This window comes from Alligator sinensis, unplaced genomic scaffold (assembly GCF_000455745.1).
Source record: "Alligator sinensis unplaced genomic scaffold, ASM45574v1 scaffold853_1, whole genome shotgun sequence".
NCBI classification, from domain to species: Eukaryota; Metazoa; Chordata; order Crocodylia; family Alligatoridae; genus Alligator; species Alligator sinensis.
The window spans coordinates 2,344,650-2,370,555 of record NW_005842005.1 but is presented as its reverse complement, the minus strand read 5'-3'; positions in this window follow the sequence as shown (position 1 = coordinate 2,370,555).

Below are 25,906 nucleotides of genomic sequence, written 5' to 3'. Positions count from 1 at the left end.
GTTTGACAAGCTAACCTGTTTAAATGCAAACTTTTGCAATACAAAAAGAGTAGAACCATGGTTTCTGATGTATAGTACAATCTACAAGCCCTTGTGCTGGCTCAGTAGGATGACTTGCATACCATTTTGGGGGTTATTGATTCTCATCATGAGTTTATTTGGAGGCAATGCAAATACTCACTTTTCAGCTTTTATAAAAGCATCACACGAGTATAGCCAATTAGCATTGACCTGTGCTGGGAAAGGTAGAAAATGCATTTCTGACCAGGCTTATGTGCAACAGCCTCTTGTTAGTTGATAAAGCACAGTTGTTAGAAGCACTTGCTACACCTTTAGCTTCTTTGTCTTCGATCACCAAGATGTGTGGCATTTCAAAAAGTCAAATGGGAAGGACTGGACTCAGCTGTGGGAAAAAAAAAATCTCTCTCTACAGAGTGGATAACAAATACCAATCTGAATGAAAAGCACATTTACAAGAGGGAGGACAAAATAGAAACCACTATTTCCTTTCAGTAACAGAACGGACAGGACAGATCACATGCATGCTATTTGGTCCTGCTCCAAAAAAAGAAAGGACCAACCAGTAATCTGGTATCACAATCATAGTCACACCATCACATTTTAATAGAAAGCATAACAGTAAGTGGTATGCTGATTTGAATGTTACACACCCTATAGTTTCATAAGAACTATAGTGCAGCTCATGTGATATCAAGGATATCAAGTTAAGATCTGTATAGGTAAAACAGTGCATTGCACTCTCAGTTCTAAAGTAAAATGGACCAGAAGAGGTAGGAAAGCAACACATTGCTAAGTCTCACAGGACCGCAGTGCACTACCCCCCACCCCAAAAAACAAAAAACAAACAAACAAAACCCCCCCCCCCCAAAAAAACCCCAAAAAACTCTCAAAAATAGAGCAGGCCATTTCACCATAAGTAAAATATATGCTAAGGTTTTTCCTAAAATACAGACTAGAACTCACCATCGGTTATGTCAGGTTCTGTCCTTCTGGTCTTGACATTGGAAGATTTGTGTGGCAGTGAATGCTGCTTTCAAGAATCATTTTATAGGGGTCTTCAGCCAGCAGCATAGTTGTAATAATTAGGAACATAATTAAATGAATATAATGAGGGAACAGCCTCATATCGCATTTTACATGGGCAGTGTTCCAGTGGCAAGGCCCAAGGAAGAAGAACAGAATGCATACCACCTCCCATCTCCCAGGTGGGAGCTTATGGGCTGTTCAGGGCAGGGGCCTGAATCGAGGCTACCTGGGGTAATCTGATTAGTGGACAAGATGATGATTTGCAGTTGTGTGTCTTGCAGCTCAAGTACAATCCCAGCACTCCTCTTATGAACCACTTTCCTTTTCTTAAGTCATGTAAGCAACACAAAGGGATAAAGAGTCAATGCCTCACTTTTATTAGCAGACAGTAGACTACTCAAGTCATAATCAGCTCCCAGCAGGACTATTTCAACTAAAGGCCTTTCTTACACAGATAAAGAAACCCAGAATGAAAACATGTCCTGTGTTAGAAACTAACATTTAAATAGTTGCTTGCCTAGTCAAAAGCTCATCTGCTTCAGCTGTGGGTCTAGGGGTTATCCATTATTCCTAGTCTCTTAGCAACAGACCATACACACCTATAGCTCTGCTGACCTGCTGCTAAAACAGAACAGTATTTAAAGAGACAGTCATGTTAACCAGAAAACATCCTCTTATAGCGCTTCATAATTCTCAGCATAACAATATTTAGTGAAAGGCATCTATATTTTATACAGACTTATAAAGTCAGTAATTAATAATCATTTAAATTAATGAAAGCAGTAGAAACAGAAACACAGAGACCTGCCCATTTCCATTTTAGGTTTTAAACTCAGTGTAGAGCTATCATCCTGTTCTACACCGATATTTAACAGGGGCTATGAATAAAAGGCCTATGAGACTTTTTATTTGTTTCACATACTCCCAGATCCATTATCTTGACATCAGTTATTCTTTATCCCTTATGACATCTGCACCATAATTAATGTAGGGATTACAGCACAATGGCTCAGAATGTTTCACACAGAACTGAGTGTACATATGAGCCAGATCCAAATTGGTGTAGCCCCATATACTTCCATGGAGGCAATTTAAATCAGCCAAGAGGCTGACCCTTATTTCATAGTTCAGTTCATAATGAAATTAAAAAAAAAAAAAAGATTTTTGACTGTTATGTAGGTTATCTCATATTATCTAAGTAATGCATCTATATTTTAAATCATACCCTAGACCCTGCAAAAAGAGGAAACAAATAACATTTTTCATTTTATTTATGCTTCGTTCAAACATACTGGGCATCTTTGCATGTGCCCCAGGGGTGGGGGTGCACTTTAATTGAAGCAGCTCCGAGAGCTGCTGTAATTAGAATGCCTGCAGCGTCTCACGTATCAACATCCTTGTGTGTCAGAAGGGTGGAGGGGGCACTTTAGCTAAAGCTTGCTTGATGAGCCTTAGTTAAAGTGCTGCCACCATTTTGAAGAGCAGGGATGACAATACTCGAGACACAGAGGTCGCTGGAGTGCCCTAGTTAGCACGCTCTGGCAGACTCGACTAATTGAGTCTGTTTCAACAAGCTGTAATTACAGCATATCAGACTGGTGACCCCACAGATACCCATTATGGCAAGTTTCTTTGGTACAAATTTTCAATAAAGAAGTATTATGGGTGTAACATTATTTAGAACTAGACGGAGCTTTTATGTTCAGCCCATGTGTAAAGTGCGGCTGTGCAGGTCCAGAAAGAGCCCTGTATGATGGACTATCAGGTTTATTGTAATAGTTATGTATTAACTGTGTTCATGTTTTAATAATGTAGCATGACTCGGTTTTCCCATTGGCTAGCTTATATGGGTGGTGGGCAGGGAAGAACGGGTTAGAGAGGCACTGAACTAGAGTTGCCTAGATGTGGGAAAGGACAAGATGGAGTTCCAGCATCAACGAGATTTGAATAGCTTTGTTGTCACATCAGCAAAGATGGGATAGCTGGGGACACCCAGGATGCTCCAGAGAAGTTCATGAAGTCTGAGAATGGACAGGGCAGGGTTAACAAGCAGGGTGGAGAGTCTGAAAAGGGAGACCAGTGGAGCAGCTTGGGGGCTGTGGAGCTGGGTAGATTGCAAAAGGAACAGTTGAATAATGTTGTGTTACTCAGGCCTGTGCAGTCTGGATTGGAGACAGAGGAACTACTTAACCCTTTGGAGAGAGCAGAGAACAACTGGCAAGGTGGCCTTTGTCACAGTAAATATCTTCATTCAGAAGGAATAGTTTGCTTTGTTGCTTGCAACTTCAGGTTGTTTTCCCCCACCAAGAGATAGTCAGTCTTCCAGATGTTGAAATGAAAGCTAGTCCCTCCAGTCAGGGCCATGGAACAACAAGGGAGGGCCAGCGACCAAACGGCCAAAATCTCAGAGCAGGAAGGGGATAGGCCTACCCTCCTGCTCCAGAAACCATACCTGGTCTGGCTTTAGGTGGGATTCACAGAAACATTCACCAATGGTTGTGGTGGTCCTGAGCAAGCACCCTCTGGGTGGACCCCAGGACAGCATAGGAATTCAGCCTTGCTGGCAATTTTATTGCAGCAGGAAGAATGGAGCAGAGGCTATAACCACCATTCACTCCTTACAATCTTTACCAGCCTCACTGCCTTATTCTACCTCTTTATACACAGCTGTAGATTCCCAGGGACAAGTCAGAGCAACTTCAGAAGCTACACTAATTTGCACTTAGATCTGTCCAGTTTCACAAGCATTACAGCAGACAGCAAAAGGTAGGGCAAGGAATTCATCCCAGCATAAAGGTGCCTTTGTACATCAGTGAGATAAAAGGAAAATAATGGGGATAGAAATGTTAAAAAGTCACCATGGATTGCAGATCAGTTTCTTCAAGACTAAAAGTACAAAACACAACACAACCAGCCAGCTTTATTCCCTTGGCTCTGAAAATGTTTTGGTTGTACTACTCTGATTTTTCTTTGCTTAAATTGAAGAAGATACAGTTTGCATCACTTCTGTGCCTATAATATTTGTGCTTCCTTTCAACAATAATTTTTCATTCCAAGTTAAAAAAAAAAATCTGGATGACTTTGTCGCAAAGTTTATATATTTTACATCTAAGAAATGACTGGATTTTAATGCAACCTCTTCACTTTTTCCTTTCTAGGAACGACCTTATGTCCCAGGAAACAAACACTGAATATGGGTGCTTAACTTTCTGAAAAGTGATGCATGCCTTGTGAAGTCTTGTCACTTTGATTTGCAGCAATTTGCACTCTATAAGCCTCACTTAAGATTGTCTAGTTGTTTTTCCTGTGTATAAAATAGTCGTGTTTGACAAACAAAATTAGAGGTGTTGTATTGCAAGTTAACGTGTAGCAACAAATTTATTTACCTAGGATTTGTGGGGGGGGGGGGGTTTATTTTTGTAATATAGTGGTGCTGTGAGCTGAGCTCACATAGAAATGGGCTGACAAGCAGTTGGTCAAGTAATCAACTGAAATAGGGATGCTCGACCTCTTGGTGAAACAGGCCAGATGAGTGGCATGGGGTCCATCTATGGCTTGGATTGGATCCCACACACCAAGGTCAGGCCCTGCACTGCTTCCATTTGGCCTGCTGCTGGATAGGGCCCCATGCTACATTCGTTGGCCCCTCACCACAGAATCAGAGTGGGACCCCATGCCTCCCCACCTGGGGCACATGCCACTGAATCAGGGTCCCATGCTGCCTTTCTCTGCAAATCTGGGGCCCACACTGCCAGATCCAGTCCCACATCACCTCCAGCCCACCCCTATGTACCGGGATTGGGCCCCAGGCAGATCCAGCATGCTACCCACTGCCAGGACTCCCCATGGATCCAGAAATTTGGCATCAGGGGAGAAGCAGTTGATGCCACTGCAGCTTCACTGCCAAATGTTGAGACCCATGGGGCATTCTGTGGGTCAACTGGCAGGGGCGATGCATAGGGGGGCCATGTGCACCCTGAGAGCTCTTGTGAACCCCCTGTCAGGCTGCACTCCCTGTTTACTCGGTGGGCAGGGGGCAGGAAGGAGCACCAGTGCCCCCCCTGCAAGTACCGGCTGGGGAGCAGGGCCACCAACAAAAGTGGCTGGTGCTTGCACGTGTCCCCCCTCCCCGACCAAGACACATCAGATACCCATGTCAACTGGCATGGTTTCATGGCCAGAGATTGAGCACCCCTGAACTAAAGCATAAAATGTTTATTGTTTTTGATCCTTAACACAGTGTTTTAGACAAGACTACAATACCAAACTGGATAGATGGAAAAAAAGTGGGCATCATTGTCACAGGATAGGGTCCTGCAGGATGGCTGTGATCTCCCCAAGGCCCCCTTACCATACCAAGTTGGCCCAATGGGCACCCTCTATTCTCGCCCACCATGTCTTTGGTTGAATGATTGATAGGGAAACTGCCTTTCAGTCCTCTTGGACACAGTCTTGATTGACTCTCTGGACCCCGTTGGTTTCCAGACCCCTGGTGGGTCCCACTCCAAGATAAATGTCACAGCGGGTGTTTCGGGGCATCCTAGCCTTATGGGTTATGCGTGGCTCCAACTACCCCTTTATCACACCCCAAGCCTCACAGATGGTACTGACGTTGTTTGGTCTGGGCCTTGTTATAATTTGGCCCCCTTGTCCGCCCTGGGCTCCCCACAGCCCTGTCTTGCTTGGTGCCTCCCTGGTGCTTGGGCTCCCTGCAGCCCTGCAAAGTGCTGCACTCTCTCTGGCATCAGGGTCTGTGCACCCCAAATGAGGCCTCCTCTATCCCCTAATAGCCTGACCCAAACCACTGGTGTTATACAACAAGAAACAAAACACAAGCCCCTGGGCTGTAACATAAATTCTAGTCACCCGGCTATAATGTCATTCAAACCCTACCGAGGAATACTCCATCCCACAACAGTATCAGGAGCTGCTTGTGCAGTCAGGCCTTTCCCCTTTGCTTGCTCTGGGAGAGCTCCTTCCCCCTTGGCTGCCAGCAGGGAACAGCCTTCCTGGCCTCAGTCCTGGGGTTTATATATGAACTAGGCCCTGCCCTTTCCGGTCAACTGACTGCAGGCAAGTGTGGGCCACTAGCTCATTCTGGCTCTCCTAGTAACCAGCAGTTGGGGCTTCCAACTCATTGCTAGGGCGCTTCCCCTAGCAGTTTCAGCTCTGTAAAGGAGCAAGGTACCCTAGTGCCCTGCAAAAATCATAAATTGACAAAATAGTGGCAAACATGAACAAAAGTAGATGGGATTAAAAAAAAAAAGAGCTATCAGTTTGTGAGGCATGTTCTGCTCTGGATAGCTCCAATACATTTTTAAAGCTCTCTTCTTGTTGTGATATGCCAACTATATTTTAGGAGAGATTTGAGTCAGAGGGAGTTGGGTTGAAAGATATCGTAGATAATCTATTTGTGATAGGTAACATAAAGAATAGCATAAAAGATGGCATTTAGACAGGAGCAGAAAGAATGTGAAACACCTGAAAGGGTTATTTGGCAGTTATAATCACCATAGATTATAAAGTCTTTTTTTGGTGGGGGAGGAGGAATAAGTGTAACCAATGAGAATATGTGCTTATGACAACACTTCATTCTTGTCTTTCATTAGCTGGTGGGGAAATTACAGAGATGTGTTTCTGGAATGAATTAGAATGAGCCTATTCTCTCAGTTTGTTTGTGTAGTTAAAAAAAGCTTCCTAATAATGTAGTTGTTGTTTTATTAATCCATCTCCAGACTTTTAAATACTGTCATTCCAAACACAACAATGACTTTAGCCTGAATAACTCTGGTCCCTTGGCACATTACCACATTGTTAATGTGATTTAAATCCTGATGTGTAGAGGCTGCACCTCCAATATCTTATTTTGCCAGTGATTTGCAATTTGAAAGGCTATTACTTAAAGGGCTCAGGTTGTTGGAAAAATAATTTAGTCAATAGATGAAGAGCATTCTTTTCCAATAGTGGAACACTGTAACAGACCAGCTAAATTCACTTCAGGAATCAATGGCTCTGATCCACTCAACGAGATGCTGTTGATGTCTCTAGGCTCCCCATTTATGAGGAAGGGATTTTTTTTCTTTCCTTTTTGTCTTCCTTTTGTTTTTTCATCACAGGCACTACTGAGTCAGCTCTGGAAAACTTTCAAAGTGGGAAACTCTATTGGATTCAAGCATTGAAAGGATTACATAAAGATAGTGATGACAGGGAAGGAAAAATACTGAATCTATGCAATCCTATTGATTACCACCAGAAAGATCTTATTGAACTTCTTTATGTAACCAAATGAAAAAAATGACAACTTGTATCAGGACACTTTTAAAGTGTAAATGTATCTATATAAATTAAATCTCTTATTCTGGAGGCCAGATCATGGGGGTTAATAGCTCACCCATGTCAGAAGTGTCAATTACAGTCTGAAAGAGAAGGAAGCAGATGGAAAAGATGGTCTGAAAGCTTTTGAAGTTGGAATAAGCAATGATGCATAAACTATTAAGTGAAGATGATGATGATGATGATGATGACAAAAGGTTATAAAAAATATTTTAAAAAAATCAAATGACCCTTCCACAGTGAAGCCCAGGTTCAACTAGTTATAATATATTTTCTATAAAAAAAAAAAAAAGTCTTGGTATTGTATATAATAGTCATTCAGAAGATGCTCAGTATCATATTCTTGATGGGACATTTATAACATTAAAATGAAAAGCTTAATCTTTCCTTAGCACATTTTATGTGGCTTTGTATTCTGGTTACATAAGAGACTTATTCGGTGATATTCTCATAGAGCATATGTTAGGAAGTGCTGGACTTACAACTCAAACTTTAGGAAGTAATGCTAATGATTCAGAAGGCAACCCACTTCCTCCTGAAACAAGAATGAACCCATTGCATGCATAGTCTTATGAGATATCATTCCTTAGATTAAATATAAAAATTGAGGTCTTGTACCCTTTAGTACACTCTTACTGATATTATTTTATCCAAGCCAAGTGAAAATGTGGGAGGAGGACAACTCTGGCATTAGGAACGGGATTAGCACTGAAGTTTGCTTCAACAAACAGTGTACTGATGACTTTTCATTACTCATCGAGTCCCGATTTGAAGAGGCAGCTTGTATTTGAAAGGTTATTTTCTGCATGTACCATCCATAAAGCTATCCTGCTTACCACAAAGTACCAATCCCTCCCATCCTTTTGGATCCATTGTTCATTATTTGTTAAATGCAACTAATCTAGCAAAATTTCTCCTCATTTAGGTAATGATATTCTACCCAGTTTCTGTCTCAGTCTGCTATATGAAGTTGCACTGCACAGATAAAACAAATTATCATACTGCACTGACATTTGTAAAAATTTTCAACTGGGGCATTTTATTTTCCAGATGGTTCTCTTTATTCAAATGCTACTGGGCTTTTTGGGGATTTGGGGGGGAGGGGGGGAGGAGGGGGTTGGTTTTTTTGGGTTTTTTTGTACTTTCAGATTTAGGAAGCATAAAATAGACCAGCATACTTTACAAGGTCATCTTGTAAACTGTAGAACCCATTGACTTTGCAATGCATCATACTGTAATTTATAATTGACAGTTTTCTTACCTATAGAGCTTCCCAGCCAAATCAAGAGATTATTCTCCAAAGACAGTCAGCTGGGTAAATGTCAGGGGCTCAAAAAGTAAATTATAGTGCAAACATCTTTGATATTTCTATGAAATGAAAGTAAAGCATATTTATTTTTAAAATACAGGATTTTATTTAAAACAAGTGAAAACTTTCTATTGTGACCTTTATGAGATTCCAAACAGTGACGAATTTGGTCATTACAAATAACCTTTTCCCTGCAAGAGCTTTACCAACTGGGACTTCCTTGCAGTAATATATGTGAATTAATTTCCTTTTTACAAAACAGTGTACAATATAAAATCCTTTAAGATATTTAATCTACGGTAAAAGATGAAAATGAAAAAAAGGCAGAACCACTAAATACATCATTTAAACAGATTTTTTTCTTGAAATCACATATGTATACATCTTATACAATACAAACTAAATAAACACCACATTTTTAGGAGTAGACCCTGATTCAACATAGTATTCGAGCATATGTATAACTTCAAACGTGCATAATTCCACCGAGATAAATCATATGTTTACATTTAGGTCCATGCCTAAGCGTCCCTATGAACTAAAACCTTAATTTGTATGTCTCATTTGTCTTCTGAGACTAACAAATATGGAATGGGTTTCACTGTAAACACAATTAAGGAATTCAGTACATATCACTGAAACATACCTCATGTCATAATGATCATGCTAGTGTTAAACATTATTATCCAAATCTTACTCTTTCGACACTTGACACTGACAACTTCCTTTTTTCAAACCATTGGACAGTGAACATACAATTAGATAGTATAACAATCTAAATATTTATTACATATTTATTACATATGTATAAATAAAAATATGCATAAATAAATACATTAGAATTCAATAAATAGCATTATACTATATTTAAGTAGGAATGTAACAGTGGCAGAACCCCCAAAACTAGAGGAGGTTGTTGAATTGGCAAAATGTTGGAGTGAAGTACTCTGTAAATGTTTTCAGAGTTTCAAATGTATGGAGAGCTTGGAACTAGTAAGAGTAACTCAGGCACCACAGAAATAAACTAGGTCTAATTGTATAGGAAAGTACAGTGTGGTACGTTTCAACTATATTGATCATATGACTGGTGATCATGTGACGTGGTCAGGCATGTAGAAGAAGTGATTCTGCTTTGATCAGATTTCACTTTTTATTATGTAAGAGCTGATTAAAAAGTTGTAGGCATATATATTTCGAGACCTATGTCCAAAACAGATAAATTATATAGACAGATGAACTATACTCAGTTAAAGGAGAGGATTTGCCATGCATCAGCTTCTCTGTGGTAACTATTTTGTGCATCAGCCAGGGAAAGTGGAAGCTAAATTAGGGCAGCCTACCCCTGAATGAAACACTTGCTAAGTGAACTCAGTTCAACCTCCACTTCCCCTAGGATAGGACTGACACATGAAACAGTTTTGTGGAGCAGATGATGTGCAGTAATTTTTCTCCCACTTTTAACTTGGTATAATTAGTTCATCCACACTCCAAATGAAAAAAAAAACCCTAGTTAGGCTCCTAAATTTCAGCTTTCTCACATGCTGGAAACTGGTACACTCCTGGCTGAGCTGAATATTTGGGCACCTAAACCACTTTTAAGATTCTTCAAGATTCATAAACTAGTCAGGGTGACACAAGTTTCAGGGTGACAAAAGCTTTAATCCAATAGTTATGCTCTGGGTATGTGAAATATAAGTCTGTACTGCAGCAATGAGGCAGTACACCTACACCTTAGGAGACAGTTCTGGATTCCAGGCCTTGTCTCTAAGTGTGCATGTGTATTTTGCATTAACTACTAATTGTATAAAAATCCATAAACAGCAATGGGAGCAGAGACTGAAATCCAGGAATCCTTCTCCCAAAGGCATTCATTCATCACTGGAATATATAGATTCATGGTTCCTTTTGCTGATTTTTTTTCTTTAATTCTATTATTTTTGCTTTTGTTTTTGCAAAGTGGTCTAATTATAACAAAGAAGGTACTCAGAGACTGACCCATAATCTGCTGGAGGGTAGAAAATGTGTATTTGAATCCCTATGTCCCTAAGAAGAGACTAGGGCTCAGGTCTCCTACATCCAGGACAGTACTCTAACCATTAAAGTATTCTTCAAAAGACAATTACCTCCTACTCTTTGTTGACCCTGAGAATAGATTTGGAGATTTGAGGGTTTTTTTGACAACCCCTGTTCTCATGCAAAATGAGCCCTGCAATGAAGTGAATGTACAAGCAAATATTATTAGATTTACCAATTATGAATACTGCAAGCAAATAAAGGATAAACACAATAGATATCTAGATATCCTTTTATACTACATGCAGAAATAAGCAGTTTTACCACTTAGAAGATTTACATCTGAATTCTTAAGAATTGCTAACAGGTGGCCAGCCTGTTAAGGGACATCTTAACAGAATTTTGAGATTTAAGTCCTAAGAGATGTTAGTTCTTCATTACATCTGCCCGTGGGAACCTCAGCAAAGGATGCCAGAGAAACACATCTCAGAGAACTGATCCTCCTTATATCCCCTTCTTTAAACAAAGGGGTATATCTTTATAAAAAAAAATTGGAAAAATATGATTAAAAGAAAATGCTATTATGTAATTCTATTATATTAGTCAAGATGATATACACTGACCTAATCTCTTTATCCAGGTTAGATGTAGTAAGACTGGCTAGTCTTTCAAGGTGTTTCTCTTGCCTGTGCTAAAAAGCCTACTGAAAATACAGCATGGATGTGTCTACATGTTGCCCTATGGTGACATTGTTACTGCACCATGCTTTAGTACTTCCTCTTGCACTAAAAAGGGGGAGCACACACTATGGCGAAGTAGCTGCCAGTCACGTGATCCCTATATTGCTGTAGCGCATAGTATGGCAATGTAGCTCATTGCTATGGTGATGTAGGGTGATATGTAGACACTCCCAATGTAAGCTCAAAAGATTCTAGCTCAGCACAGAGTCTACATCCTTGTCCTTTAAAGGGAAGAGTCAGCTAATTACCCGTACACCTGCCCTTTTGTTAGGGGGTTAAACCACCCCCTGCCCCGCAAGGGCCTCTACATGTGGGTGGTGCGCACCCAGCATGCCCAGGTGCTGGCTGGCCGCCCTGACACCATGAGACGGCGGCGCCTGGCGCAGCCCGGGACCCCAGCGTGGCGCACGCTGTTTAAGGCGCCCACCGCCAAGAAGACCGGTGACCTGCAGTGGCGGCTCGTGCACAGCATCCTGGCCACCGGCACCTTTGTTCGCCACCTGGACCTGGCGGCCTGCCCCTTCTGCCTCGGGGTGCTGGACGAGGACATTTTCCATGTGTTCCTCGACTGCCCCCAGCTGCAGCTGCTCTATGCCACCCTGGGCGTGCTGCTTCGGACGCTGGGCCGGGACTTCTCCGAGGACGTCTACGTCCACTCCTTCCCCTACCGGGCGGCGGAGCAAACCGTGGTCAGCCTGGCCAACTTCTTGCTGGGCCAGACCAAGATGGCCACCCTGAAGAGCCGGCAAAGCCGGCTCACCGGGACCGGGATGGTCAATGCCCTGCAGCTCTTCTGCCTGCTGGTGCGGGCCCGCCTCTCGCTCGAGTTTGAACACGTGGTCCTGCGGCGGACAATGCCCACCTTTGAGGAACGCTGGGCCCTCGAGGGGGTGCTCTGCCGAGTCGAGGCGGGGCGCCTGCTCCTCGCCCTGTAACACCCCTGGCTGCTCAAGCTGCAGACACGCGTCCAGCGGGCCGAGGCCTTGGACTTTGCTTCAAGCGCATCGACCCCTGAGGCCCCCCATGGGTGTCCCCACTGGCAGAAATGTAAATATGTAAATAGTCCTTTGGCTCGCTATGGTTTTTTAGTCTAGAGTGTACGGGCAGGCCTTGCAGGCCGTGAGCCCAGGACCATGTCCGTGAGGCCCAGGTGTTCAGGGCAACCTGTACATACTCTCTACTGGCCCCGATTTGTCACCCTCCCTGGAATAAATGCCTCTTAAAAGTCCAGTAAAGCATGTTTTTTTCTTTCTTTCTTTCTTTCTTTCTTTCTTTCTTTCTTTCTTTCTTTAACATCTGTAAGCAGCCTATAAGTGCATAAATCTAAGCACGGGTTTTAGACTAGGAATCCTCATCTCATGTAAGTGTTTTATTCATACATCAGGAAGACTCCCACATCTGAAAGAAAGGTGGGATTTCAAATATACCTTTTTCTTTGGGATTCTACTGGCTAGCTTATATATCTCCATTTATATAAATAAAATGCACTGAGTGTGGTGAATACAATTTCTAGTCACCTAAATCTTCAGATTTAAAACACACAGTTGGCTTAGTCTGGGTTGTGAAATTCTATTTGCACGGCCAATGGCTGCTCCAAGTGAAAAATAACCTGAGAACAACCAGGGTTAAATCATTCTCAGGAGAGTTTCTCCTGGAAGAGTGAATGTTTATATATGCTGCAGCTTCTCTCAGAAGAAAACAGAGCTCTCCAGCACCACACTGTCCCTCCAAGAAGACAGTGTATCACTGGGTGGACACTGCTATCTCCCCCATCCCCTTCCCCCCACTGCATAATGTTAGCACTGCAAGCTTTCACTCTTCAGGGCTTCAGGAGTTTAATGTCTATAAATGCATATCTGGATAAGTTCCTCTATCAGGAGAACAAACCTGGGAGAATTTTCTCACATAATTTGAATTGTGTATGCAGCCAGTATGACCATGTACAAATTGGATCTGACTGCAAGTGCCTACCTTTTAAAATGGATGTCAAGGGCTTCAAGAAGCCTGGATGGGTGCCCTGAATAAAACTGATATTTAAATAAATAAATAAATAAAATGGTAAAAAAAAGTTTGGGATCTAAGATTCTTGATGAGAACTGGCTATATAAATCATGTGGATTTCAGCAGAAGTACTTTGGCTGAATCTCTTAATTCCCATTAAAACATTACAACCTAATTGTTTATATAGATTAAATTAGCCTGTGTGAGGTGACAATAATTACCAGTGGCAAAACCAATACTTTTCATTTCAAGTGCATCTTGGGACAAAGCATTCCTGAAAAACTAGCCCTTGCAGGCCTTTGACAGAAAAGTCAATCAATTTACTGTCACCTTCTAAAGCTAAGTTTAGTTTAAATTAAAAGGGTGGCCTGAGCTTAATAGACCTGCCTTTTTCTGTGTTGAAATGTCATCTTTTCATGCTATAGTAATCAAAAAATCTCTCTTTTTGTGTCAAATTCATGAAAACGAAAATCCATCACTTTTACTCATTGTTATTTGTCAGGTACAATTTTGGTTTTAATCGTTACATTCAACATGATTTAGAACTTGACTCTGTCATTCATTTAAATGTCATATATCCACTATAAATGGAAAAGAATAAATATAAATTAAGAATACGGATTTAGGGGTGTAAACTTTGTCCTTCTGTTCCATCTTGGAAGCTTTAGAACAACCATTTTGCCTAACAATTTTGTGTAATGGTTAAAGACAATCATTGGAAGACTACAGCAATGCACAGATCTATCTGGGAATCTCAAACTGGTTTCTAAACACTTCATCCCAGTAGCTCAAGGTTTATTTTTACCCCATGCATAACTGATTTTCCCTCTGTCCTCCTCCAGCCTCATTCCCTCTGACATCCCATCCACCCCCTCTGCCTCTGATGCATTGTACCTCTCCCAGATTTCCTTCATGATTTCTCATAATACCTCTCCTTTCACCCTACATAGCTCTATTCCCCTGTGCTCTTTCTACACAGCAACTCAAACTGCAGGAAACCACTGGACTGAGAGGGCATGTTAGAGGAGTTAGAGGATGAATGAGCATTTAAGGGAAAGACTGATGGAAGAGGATTTTGGTTGGACAGACATAGGTGAATGGGACCATGTCTATATGGACAACCTGGAATGTGAATAAACTTAGTTCATCAGCTGTGAGGCAATGGCATTTGTAGAGATTTTATGAGCCTGTCAGCTATCACATTTTATAGTATTCTATTGTTCACTCAGTGAATGAACACTGGTTAGCAGCCACTTATCTAGGTTTGTTAGCCCCACATTTCACTATTTCACAAAATGGCAGTAGTTTTATGAATACCACATGTGTATTTGAAATGGATAAATTCTATACAAAATAAATTACAACTTGCTGCACATTAACAGAGGGGCTGCATACAGACATTCAGAGAGGTTAGGGGGAGATTAGATTGCATTAAAAATGGCTACCTGATCTAATTTAGTTCACCTGGGTGCAGATCTTACATTAATTACATGCAAATTGTACAGAAGTTCAGGAGTTAAATTGATCTAAAAACTGCCAAGCTGATCTAAGTTAAGTGCACCTCCAGGGTAGTCTAACTTAGCTCAGGTTTGGAAGGACCGATGTAACTGAACTTCTGTAGAATTCCCAGCACAGCCCCAGAGCTGGGAAAGCCCAGGTGCTGGTGCAGTGCTTCTCCTACCTCATCCCTGCCACCAGGCTATTTTTAGCCCCCCAGTCCCTCCTGGCCACCTCTAGATGGAAACTCTCCCACAGACCAGCCAGCCCCTGCCTCCCCCACCCACAAAGTGCCCCATCCCACAAGCCACTTCCAGTGCTGGTTTTATCACCATTCACTGATGCCAGAAGCTGACGAAGTAAGTCAGAGTGGGAGGAGAGGTGGGAGGGATGGGAATAGGTTCACTGGGGTGAGCTGTTTGTCTGGGGGGCACTTAGTTAGATGGAGCCCCCCCAAAAAATAATAGTAAGGATATGGGTAGAATATAGTAAGCATTCATAATCATCTTCAGGATCATAAGTCCCTGTATGTTTTATTTAAATACACCTCTGATTGTCCCATAACAGTGTTTTTTCAGTATTTCCCAATCATGTTAGAAATTAGGTCCTTTCTAATATATTTTCATCAATTTCATTCTAAATTAACATCTCATTTACTTTAGTGACCCTCCTTATACTAGAAACACTAAGAAATGTTACCCGATAACACAATGCAGCTTTGTTGGGGCTGTTTTAAGGGATTGGGAGAAAGTCTCCAAATACTGGTACTCTTTACTTTTGCTTTTACAAATAAAGATTTTTTTTTTATAGGTTTAGCCAGGTTATTTTATAAAGAAAGGCAATGGAATGTTCTAAAGTAAATTGAAAATACTCTTAATCATCACTAATACATTGATAATGTTAATTAGCACTTATAACATCTTCACTGTTTTTTCTAGTCTTTCTAAAATGCTGGGAATCTTGCTATGTGTTCCATTAACTCTCCTTATTTAATTTGCTCTGTTTTGCAAGGTACACAAACAGAACCAGTGGAACATAGAATAAAACTGTACTAACCCAGCAGGGAGTGGAAGGATGGGATTTTTGCCCTAGATGTTACTAGAAAGCTCTAGGTTTCAGGGGCACCCAATGGAGTTGGTTAAGGGCATTCCAGGTGTTAACCCATCCATCTTAGACAATCTTCCTGATCTTTGCTAACAGCAAACCCCTTTCCACATGACCCCTGTGGTACAGGTTGCTCCCAGCAACACAGCAATACTTTTTAGCTTAAAGAGCAACTCATTCACCTCCTCTTCCTGATTAGGTGGCCTATAATAAATCTCCACCATTATATAAGTGCAGCATCTTTCATCTTGACCCAAATGTATTCTGCTTTGCCATCTTCCTCCTGAATCAGTGAACAAGTGTATGTGTTTTTAACGTACAAGGCAACATCATTTTTTCTCTCAACCGTGTCCTTCCAAAACAGTGTAACTGTCAATGTTCACATTCTAGTCATAAGAGCTGGCCTACCAGGTCACAGTGAGCACATCTACACATGCATTAATGTGCCATTGCTACTGTGCATTAAGTTTAGTATCTCTAATATGAGGTGCTACATAAATGTGCAGTAGCCAGCGCTAATGCAGAGTAGTAATGGCACATGGTCTTTGTGATAATTTATGTGCAGTAGACTAGTTCTACTGCACATTAAACATCTTGTGTAGATGCATCGAGTGATCCCAATAAGTCCATAGTCCTTTTCACAGGGTGTAGCTTCCAACTCCTCTTCTTTATGCCCCATACTTCTCACATTTGTATACATGCATCGGATATATTTTGCATTTGGACCTCCTTGCTTCTTTTCTTGTGCCACTTGTCCAGTACCTCTCTGGTTCTTTCCCAAAGTTGAGTTGTTTCTTTGAGCCCTTTCCCTTCTAAGCTGCATGCTCTTAAACAAACAAACAAACAAACATACAAAACCCCCCCGAAAACCCCACTTTTTTGCAGTCTCAGCTTTTTAAAAATTGCTTTTTAAGATAGCATTGGTTGAGTTAAGGCTATGGCTTACAGACAGGTCCCTAAAAGTCATAGAATCTGGTTTAACAAAATGGCACTTAACTATCTCAGTCAAAGATCTTGGTATCCAACTGAATATATATGAAATTGGCTTTGTTTGTTGAAGAATGGCAGAGTTTTAGTGTCTACTAGAAGGAAAAGACATGAAAGACCACAGATCACTTTATGGGCTCTCCTGCTTTCACCTCCACAAAATTCCTGAGACTCATAAAATTGACTGGTAACATCCTATCTATTATTTTTTATACTCAGTAGAACTCACCATTGCCCAGGGCAGGCAATGAAGAGGGATATCATACCCAACCAAAGCTAGTTTAGCAGAAGTGCTATAGACTGAAAGTTGTTAAAATCTCCCATCTACCTATTGACTAGGAACAATCCAGCTCATCTAGTGAATCTAACTAGAAGTCATTTCAGGATAATATCAGAATAGGCTGCTCTTTTATTTTAGGTATTTTCCTGAGTTTTTTGTTTGAATGCCTTATTTAGTTTTTAATCTGGATTCTGTATAAGTTTAGCACTCCTGTGACTGACTACTAAAGCCCTGATCCTGCAAATGGATCCACAAATGAAAACTGTTATATGCCCATGAAGTCCTAATAAACTCCTGCATAATATATTTAGAAAAGGCTATTTTTTCATCAAAAGTATTTTACTGTATGGGGATAGGTACAGTTCCTGTATTCCATTGATATAAATGCTACAAGTATTATGAAACTTTCCTCTCATTTCTGAATAACGTATTATGCAATTCAATTTTATTACCAAAACAATATATATATATCAAGAAATACCATGCTCAAATACCATCCCATAAATACACTATCTTATTTTTAAATGAATAAAGCTATAAGCTGCTCTAACTTTTATGTGAGCCTAATTTGCACAAAATGAACTTTTCCAACCAGGAGATCTTACAGTACCTTCAGCTCTCCTGTGAAATATGAATTTGCATGAATTTGCATTCTCCTATGCCTGAAGAAGGGTGAGTATGTCTAAAAGCTTGCAAATATATATATATATATATTTTTTTGTTTTGTTTTGTTTTGTTTTTTTTTGCAAATATCTAGTTGGTATAATAAAAGGAAGGCTCTACCATAAGTTCTGATTCCCTTTGCCTGTAGACCAACCTATATCCCTGGTATCAAACTAAAATGTTGAATCAAATCCTGCTGTTTTAATGTAGGCTAAATTTCATTGTGAAGGCTACAGGGTTTGGCTTTTTAACATTGAATAGTTCTGTGAACCAACAGTAAATTATAATTCCAAGTATGGGAAACAACACAGCTAAAACTCTGAGGTGACTCCCTTAAAATGTTTATGCCAATAAGCTGGAATAACTAAGAAAACAGTACCTTTGAACAGGAGGCATTTCTTGGAATACAACTATGAAAAAGTCATTATCTATCCACAAATCCAACACTGTGGCATTATTCCCATGTTAGAATTATGTTGTATTTTAGACACAGCATTGCATTAACTCATAACAAGACAATATTAACAGCAAATGCAATTATTAACGATCATTCTGAAAGACATAAAAGCATTGCAGAAATAAACCATACTATACTCCTCAAATGTGCTTCTCACATTAGGGACCTATTCAATTACCATGAAGTCAATAGAAAGGGTTCCATTGACTTCAGTGTCTGTCAGATCAGACCTTATTGAGACTCCATCGGTGGAAATATTTTCATAATAAAGGTCAGCCATGTAAGTTAGAAGAATCCACCCCAAATAGCAATTCAAATAAAATACAAATTTGGTACCAGCATAAATAACTTAAAAGCTAAGGGAGCATACATGAACTGTGATGATGATAAAAAACTCTGGAGCATTTGGCACAGTTTGTAATCCATACAACTCTGTTAGGAGGGCTGTAAAGTGAAATATTGTCATCATAAACAAGAGGAAGTAATTGAGCATAAATCTTCTCACATCAAGACATTAGAGACCAAATATTTATTAACTAGTAATACAGTTTTCTAACTAAAGATGATGCATATTTTACAAAAAAACATAACTGGAATGAACACTGCAGCAACATCTGCAAAAGCAATGTGATCACCATCAATCTGTATTTCAGAAGAATGAGTAATGCCTCTGGAGCCAGGTGCTCCAGTTAATAAGAATTTCTTCTATGAAGCACTGCGTTTAAAAATAAATGTTGGGACATTTATGTCTGAGCTTCTGTCAAACAGGATAAGCAGAATAAAAAAAAAAAAAGCTGAGTAGAGCTGGGTATTATCAGCAAAGCAATGAAAATTGAGCCCATACTGTTGGAAAACTGAAGCCATTGGGGTCATATAAATACTAAAAAGCACTGAGCACAGAACAAAGCTCTGGGGAACTGCATTAACTTGAGCTGAATACTTCAATGCATAAGATACAAATTGAGACCAGTTAAGTAAATAAGAAAAAACCTAGGTAAACACCGAACTAGGCAAACCTACAAGATGTTTCAATTGATCTGGAAGGACCTCATGATCTGTAGTATTAAACACAGATGACAAGTCTGGGAGCTGCATTCTGATCTCATATATGCAGGCATGCATCACTATATGTGCACAGATGTGGATTTGTAAGATATTAGATTCGACCTGTATATGTATAAGTATCAAGAATTCCCTAGAATCAGCCCATAACAACAGTACTCCAGACTAGCAATGGCCACTTTTGGTTCACTGACCTTACTAAAATCCAACCAAAATTTGCTATAGTGTGTAAATTATATTGGAGATTATAAGACTGCAGCTGCAACAAAAATGGCTCTCAGAACTTCCCTGTGTTTTATTCAGTTTTCAAAAAGTGTTTATGAAAGGTGCTCGATTAACAGCCCTAAAGAGTGACAACCTATATTTATTTACAACTAGTGCAGTATGGAATATAAAGTGGAACACATGGAGCATTGGGGTCATTATTATTAATAAATAATAATTACATTTCGATTGCCATAACTGCACATGGCATTTTATAACAAGCAAGCAAGCACAAAAATAAAAACAAATTATGATCCATGCCTTCAAGTACTTGTGCCTTAAGATAGATGAATAGAGAACAAAAAGGGATACAAAGAGGCAGAAGCCTTAGAAGAAATATAAACTAGAGACAAATGTAGGTATTTCATGAAGGTATAAAATGATGATTTTTGGAGAATGACAAACTCATAGTTTCATAGTTGTTAGTGTTGGAAGGGACCTAAGTAGATCATCAAATCCAACCCCCTGCCATGGGCAGGAAAGAATGCTGGGGTCAAACGACCCCGGCTAGGTGATTATCCTGCCTCCTTTTGAAGACCCCCAGGGTAGGAGCAAGCACCACTTCTCTTGGAAGTTGGTTCCAGATCCTAGCCGCCCTGAATGTGAAGTCGTGCCTCCTGATATCTAGCCTGAATCTACTTTCAGTCAACTTATGGCCGTTATTTCTTGTTACTCCTGGTAGCGCTCGGGGGAACAGGGATTTTCCCATAGGCTGCTGGTCCCCCTTGGCCAGTTTGTAAACAGCCACCAGATCCCCCCTCAGCCTTCTCTTGTGGAGGCTGAACAGGTTCAGGTCCCATAGCATCTGTTTGTAGGGCCTGCCTTGCTGCCCTCTGATCATGTGAGTGGCCCTCCTCTGGACCCTCTCAAGGCTGTCCACATCCCTCCTGAAGTGCGGCGCCCAGAACTGGATGCAGTACTCCAACTGTGGTCTGACCAGTGTCACATAGAGGGGGAGGATCACCTCCTTGGACCTGCTCGAGATGCATCTGTGGATGCATGACAAGGTGCAGTTAGCTTTCCTGACTGCGTCCCCACATTGACGACCCATGTTCATCTTGGAATCAGTAATGACTCTCAGATCCTTTTCTGCCTTTGCACTGACGAGAAGGGAGTTCCATGAGCCATGGTAGGAGGGGGTAAGCTGGGTTACCAATAATCAGTGGGGGGATTGTCACTCCATTGATTTCAATGCTGGAAGCACCCATGGCAAAATCTCCCCTCCTCAGCCTGTAGGTATGCTTCTGGTTCTTCCTCCCCAGGTGCAATATCCCTGCACTTTTCCATATTGAAACCCATCCTGTTCTCATCCACTCACCCCTGTAACCTGTCCAGATCTAGTTGTAGCCTGTCCCGCTCCTCCAGTGTGCCCACTTCTCCCCACATCTTAGTGTCATCCGTGAACTTGAACAAGGTGTTTTTCACCCCCTCGTCTAAGTTACTGATGAAGATGTTGAACAGTGCAGGCCTGAGGACCAAGCCCTGGGGGACTCCACTGCCCACATCCCTCCAGTTCAAAAAAGACCTGTACACCACCACTCTCTGGGTGTGGCCCTCCAGCCAATTTACGACCCATCTGACTGTGTAGGCATCGATGCCACAGTTGCCTAATTTCTTAATGAGAATGGAGTGAGAGTGTTGAAGGCCTTCCTAAAGTCCAGAAAGACTACGTCCACTGTAACACATGCATCCAAGGATTTTGTGACCTGGTTGTAGAAGGCCACCAGGTTGGTCTGACAGGACCTGCCTTGAATGAACCCACGTTGGTTGCCTCTAAGCATGATCCCCGCTGCTGGTCCCTCACAGATGGGCTCCTGGATAATTTTCTCAAAGAGCTTCCCCAGGACCGAGGTAAGACTAACGGGCCTATAGTTTCCTGGGTCCTCCTTCCTCCCTTTTTTGAAAATGGGGACCACACTGACCCTTTACCAGTCCTCTGGCACCTTGCCAGAGCACCATGAGTGCTTGTAAAACTGTGCCAGGGGTCCCACAATGACCTCTGCTAATTCCCTCAGCACTCTGGGGTGGAGATCATCAGGACCTGCTGATTTGAACACATCTAGTCCCACCAGAAGTTCTCTGACTAGGTCCTCACTGACCCTGGGCCTGGCAGTGCCTTCCCTGGGTCCATTGGGGATCTCGGTGGGGGGGAATGCCCCAGTCCCTGCTCAAAAAAATGGAGGCAAACAAATTGTTAAAGAGGTTAGCTTTGTCATATGGTGTAACCACCAGATTTCCTAGCATGTCCTGCAGAAGCCCTATGTTACCCAGTACCTTCTTTTATCCCCTATGTATTTAAAAAGGGACTTGTTATCCTTGATCCAGGTCACTAGTCCCATTTCCATTTCTTCCTTAGCCTTCCTAACAGCCCCCCTACAGTCTTGAGCAATGGAGGTATAGTTCTCCTTGGTGATGGCCCCTCCCTTCCATTGGGTGTAGGCCTCCTTTTTAGCTTTGAGACATTCCTGGATGCTCAGAACATTATCTTTCTTTGAAATTTAAAACCACCTTTTCTGCATTAATGCATACTTTGAGGGGTTTCAACTTGGGTTACTGCGCAGTCATTTCATGTTTATATAAGTACTAATTGACTGGGCAGTAATGACTGCTCAGTCAGTGTCTCGTGTAGATGCGGCCCCCAAACACTGTTCAATGGACTGCAAGGGCCTCAAGCTAGCTGTCAGTACCAGTCCATAGAGGAGACAACCAGCTCCCACATTCCTGCCTCCTTTCAAGAAATACTTAGACATGAGGTTTTCTTGTTTATCTCATTTAATTCCAAAAAGCCCTAAGTGAATTTCTTGGGAAGTACAAGAAGGCTCAATCCAACCTTTTCACAAGCTGCCATAGCTCGATAGCTCTGAGCATAATTCAGATCTGCTTCAGAGTTCTGACAGAAAATGGCAGAGAAGCCAGAGTGTCATCTTCCCACTGCCTACAGCTAGAGCTGGATACATTATTTATCAGCAAATAACTGAAAAATGAAGTTTTGGGATAAGACTGAGACTAGCCACCAGTTCAGGCCAAACTGAGTTAATATATATATCCCCACACATGAAGTTAAAGAATCTCAAATTGAAACATTTCATTTGGTCTTGGCGTAAAGTAATTTTTCTTTCCTTTCTTTTTGCTTTTGCTATACACATTGTTTGGATGAGCATTATAACCAAAAAACCCAATATTTGCCCCATCCAACTTTCAACAGATATCCTATATGTGTTACTGCATATTCTTTAGATCATCAAATTATTTTTCATGCAAATGACATGTTAATCTGAAATAGGATTTTAGAAAGTGTTATATTGCTAATGGCTAGTATGCAAAGCTGAATCCATTGCAAGAAGCATGGATGTAGCCAAACAATCATAGGTGTTGCAGGATTCATTAACTATTATTTTTTTCCCTAGCCACTGGCTGAAATAAGGTCTAAAGCAGAGAAACCTCAGAGCAGAGAGTAATTGAAGCCATAACGTATTTAAAAAAAAGTATTTTTATGGAGCATAATTCTTGCCTCTCAGGGGTAGAAAAATTGATCTCCAATCGGCAATGCTTCTCTTAGATTGCTGCTTTGATCATTATAGCCCACTGCTGGGCACTTTCAACCTGCAGGGCTGTCTGACTCGAGCTGAGGTTGATAGAGGTTTAAATAAAATGATCAGCATTTAGATACAGTATCCTATTTGTTGAATGCCAGCAAAGTCCTTAGTGCAGTTCACAATGCAAAAAAAATCTTTGCCCTGATCTCTGCCTCTCTATAAATAGAGGAAGATGAGACAAAAATGTACTGGAACAGCTGAAGGATTAAAAAAAGATTGTTTTAGTTTAGTTGGAAAAGGCCTTATTAATTACTTTTATTTTATTTTATTTACTTTAGGTTTAGCAAAGGGTAGGGATAACAAGCATAGATAAACATGCAACACAGACCAACGGATCTGAATGAAGACAGACTCATCCCCAGATCATCCAGTCTTGGTTACTCACAGCCTCATTCCTAGGTGCAGTCATTTTAGTTCACTGAAAGTTTCAGCCCCATAGTTAGATAAGATTATTTGGGTAAGTCTGATATCTTTTATTAGACCAACTAAAATAGTTGGAAAAATTCTTCTTTGCAAGCTTTTGGATACAAACATCATTCTTTAGGCTGAGAAAGCATCTGCAGTTGTTTTATGCTCATCCTGGATGGGATAGAACAGAAGCCAGAAGCCAGTATGCAAGAACGCCAGTCAGTGAAAATGCAAATTGAGGCACTCAGTGAGTAAGAAACAGGTGAGGGGTGGGGAGGGAAAGGGGAATGTAGACCAGGTGATAAGATGTAGCTGGTAAATAGTAGAGAGGTTATCTGGGGTATCACATGTCAGGCAGGTTATAATGTGCCATAAATCCAATGTCTATATTTAGTCCATGATTTTTTGTATTCACTAGGTTGATGAAGTGAAGCTTGTAGGCTCGTCTGCAAAAGGTGTTTTTTAAATTCCTTTGGAGGATTAGAACTGAGAGATTGGAGAGAGAGTGGTTTTCTTGTGAGAAATGTGCTCCCACAGGTAATTGGGTATTCTTGTCTTTGATAGATTTTCAGTGTGTGTTTATTCTGGTACACGGTTGTTGTTTGGTTCCTCCTACATATTTTCCATCAGGGCATTTAGTGCAGTAGATGAGATATATTACCTTTCTGTCGGTGCAGGAATGTTGATGGCTCTGTTGTGGGGTGTAGTTATTACGGGGGTACTGGAGATGTGTTGGCAAGTTTTACATTTCTTGTCATGGCATGGTCTGGATCCATTTGGTGTGTTCTCGGTCAGAGGAGGTTTGCTTCTGGTGATGAGGATGGCAAGGTTTGGTGCTTGTTTAAAGGCTAGGATGGGTGGTTCTGGGAAGATCTCTTTAAGAATAGGGTTGCAATTGTTTGATGATTTTCCATATAGGTTCCAGGGGGAGGATGATCTATCATAAGTAGTGGTGTGTAATTCATGGGGATTTTCTTTCTGTACTGTAGTAATTCTTCATGGTGGCTCTTTCAAAAGTACAATCTGTTTCTCTGGAGGAGTGTCTTTGTTGAGTTAAAGCCCTTTTGAGATTTGTGAGGTGTCGCTTATGGGCGTTCTCAGTGCAAATTTGGTAATATCGGAGGACTTGCTTCTATATTGCAGCTTTCTTGGTGTATTTAGGGTGATTGCTGGTTCTGTGCAGATATGTATGTTGGTCCATGGGTTTCTTATATATGGTGGTTTGTATTTTACCATTTTGGATAGTGATCATCATGTCTAAAAAGGAAGTGTTGGTGCTGGAGTATTCAAGAGAGAGTCTGATGGAGAGGTGATGATTATTGATTTCCATCAGAAATCCAGTCAGAGATTGCAGGTTTTCAGTCCAAATTTCATAGATTACATAGACATCAGGGCTGGAAGGGACGTCAGAAGATCATCGAGTCCAGCCCCCTGCCCAAAGGGCAGGAAGTCAGCTGGGGTCATAGGATCCCAGCAAGATAAGCATCCAGTTTCATCTTGAAGGTTCAGTGTAGGTGCTTGAACCACCTCCGATGGCAGGCTATTCCAGACCTCGGGGACTTGGACAATAAAGAAATTCTTCCTCATGTCCAGCCTGAAACGGTCTTGCAGGAGTTTATAACTCTTCGACCTCGTCATCCCTTGGGGCGCTCTCGCTCTCAAACGTTCCCCCAGATACTGGTGGTCACCCCTGATAAACTTGTAGGTGGCCATCAGATCACCCCTGAGCCTGCGCTTTTTCAGGCTAAAGAGCCCCAGGGCTATCAGCCTGTCATCGTAGGGTCTGCTTCCCTGACCTCTGATCATGCGCGTGGCTCTTCTCTGGACTCTCTCAAGCTTCTCCACATCCTTTTTGAATTGTGGAGCCCAAAACTGGACACAGTACTCCAGCTCCGGCCTCACTAAGGCCGAGTACAGGGGGAGAATGACGTCCCGGGATTTGCTTGAGAAGCATCTATGGATGAAAGCCAGCGTTTTGGTCGCTTTACTAGCCGCCGCATCGCATTGCAGGCTCATGTTCATCTCGTGGTCAATGATGACCCCCAAGTCTCTTTCTTCCATAGTGCTAAACAACATAGCAGTGCCGAGCCTATAAGGATGCTGTGGGTTTTTCTTCCCAAGGTGGAGAACCTTGCATTTATTGGC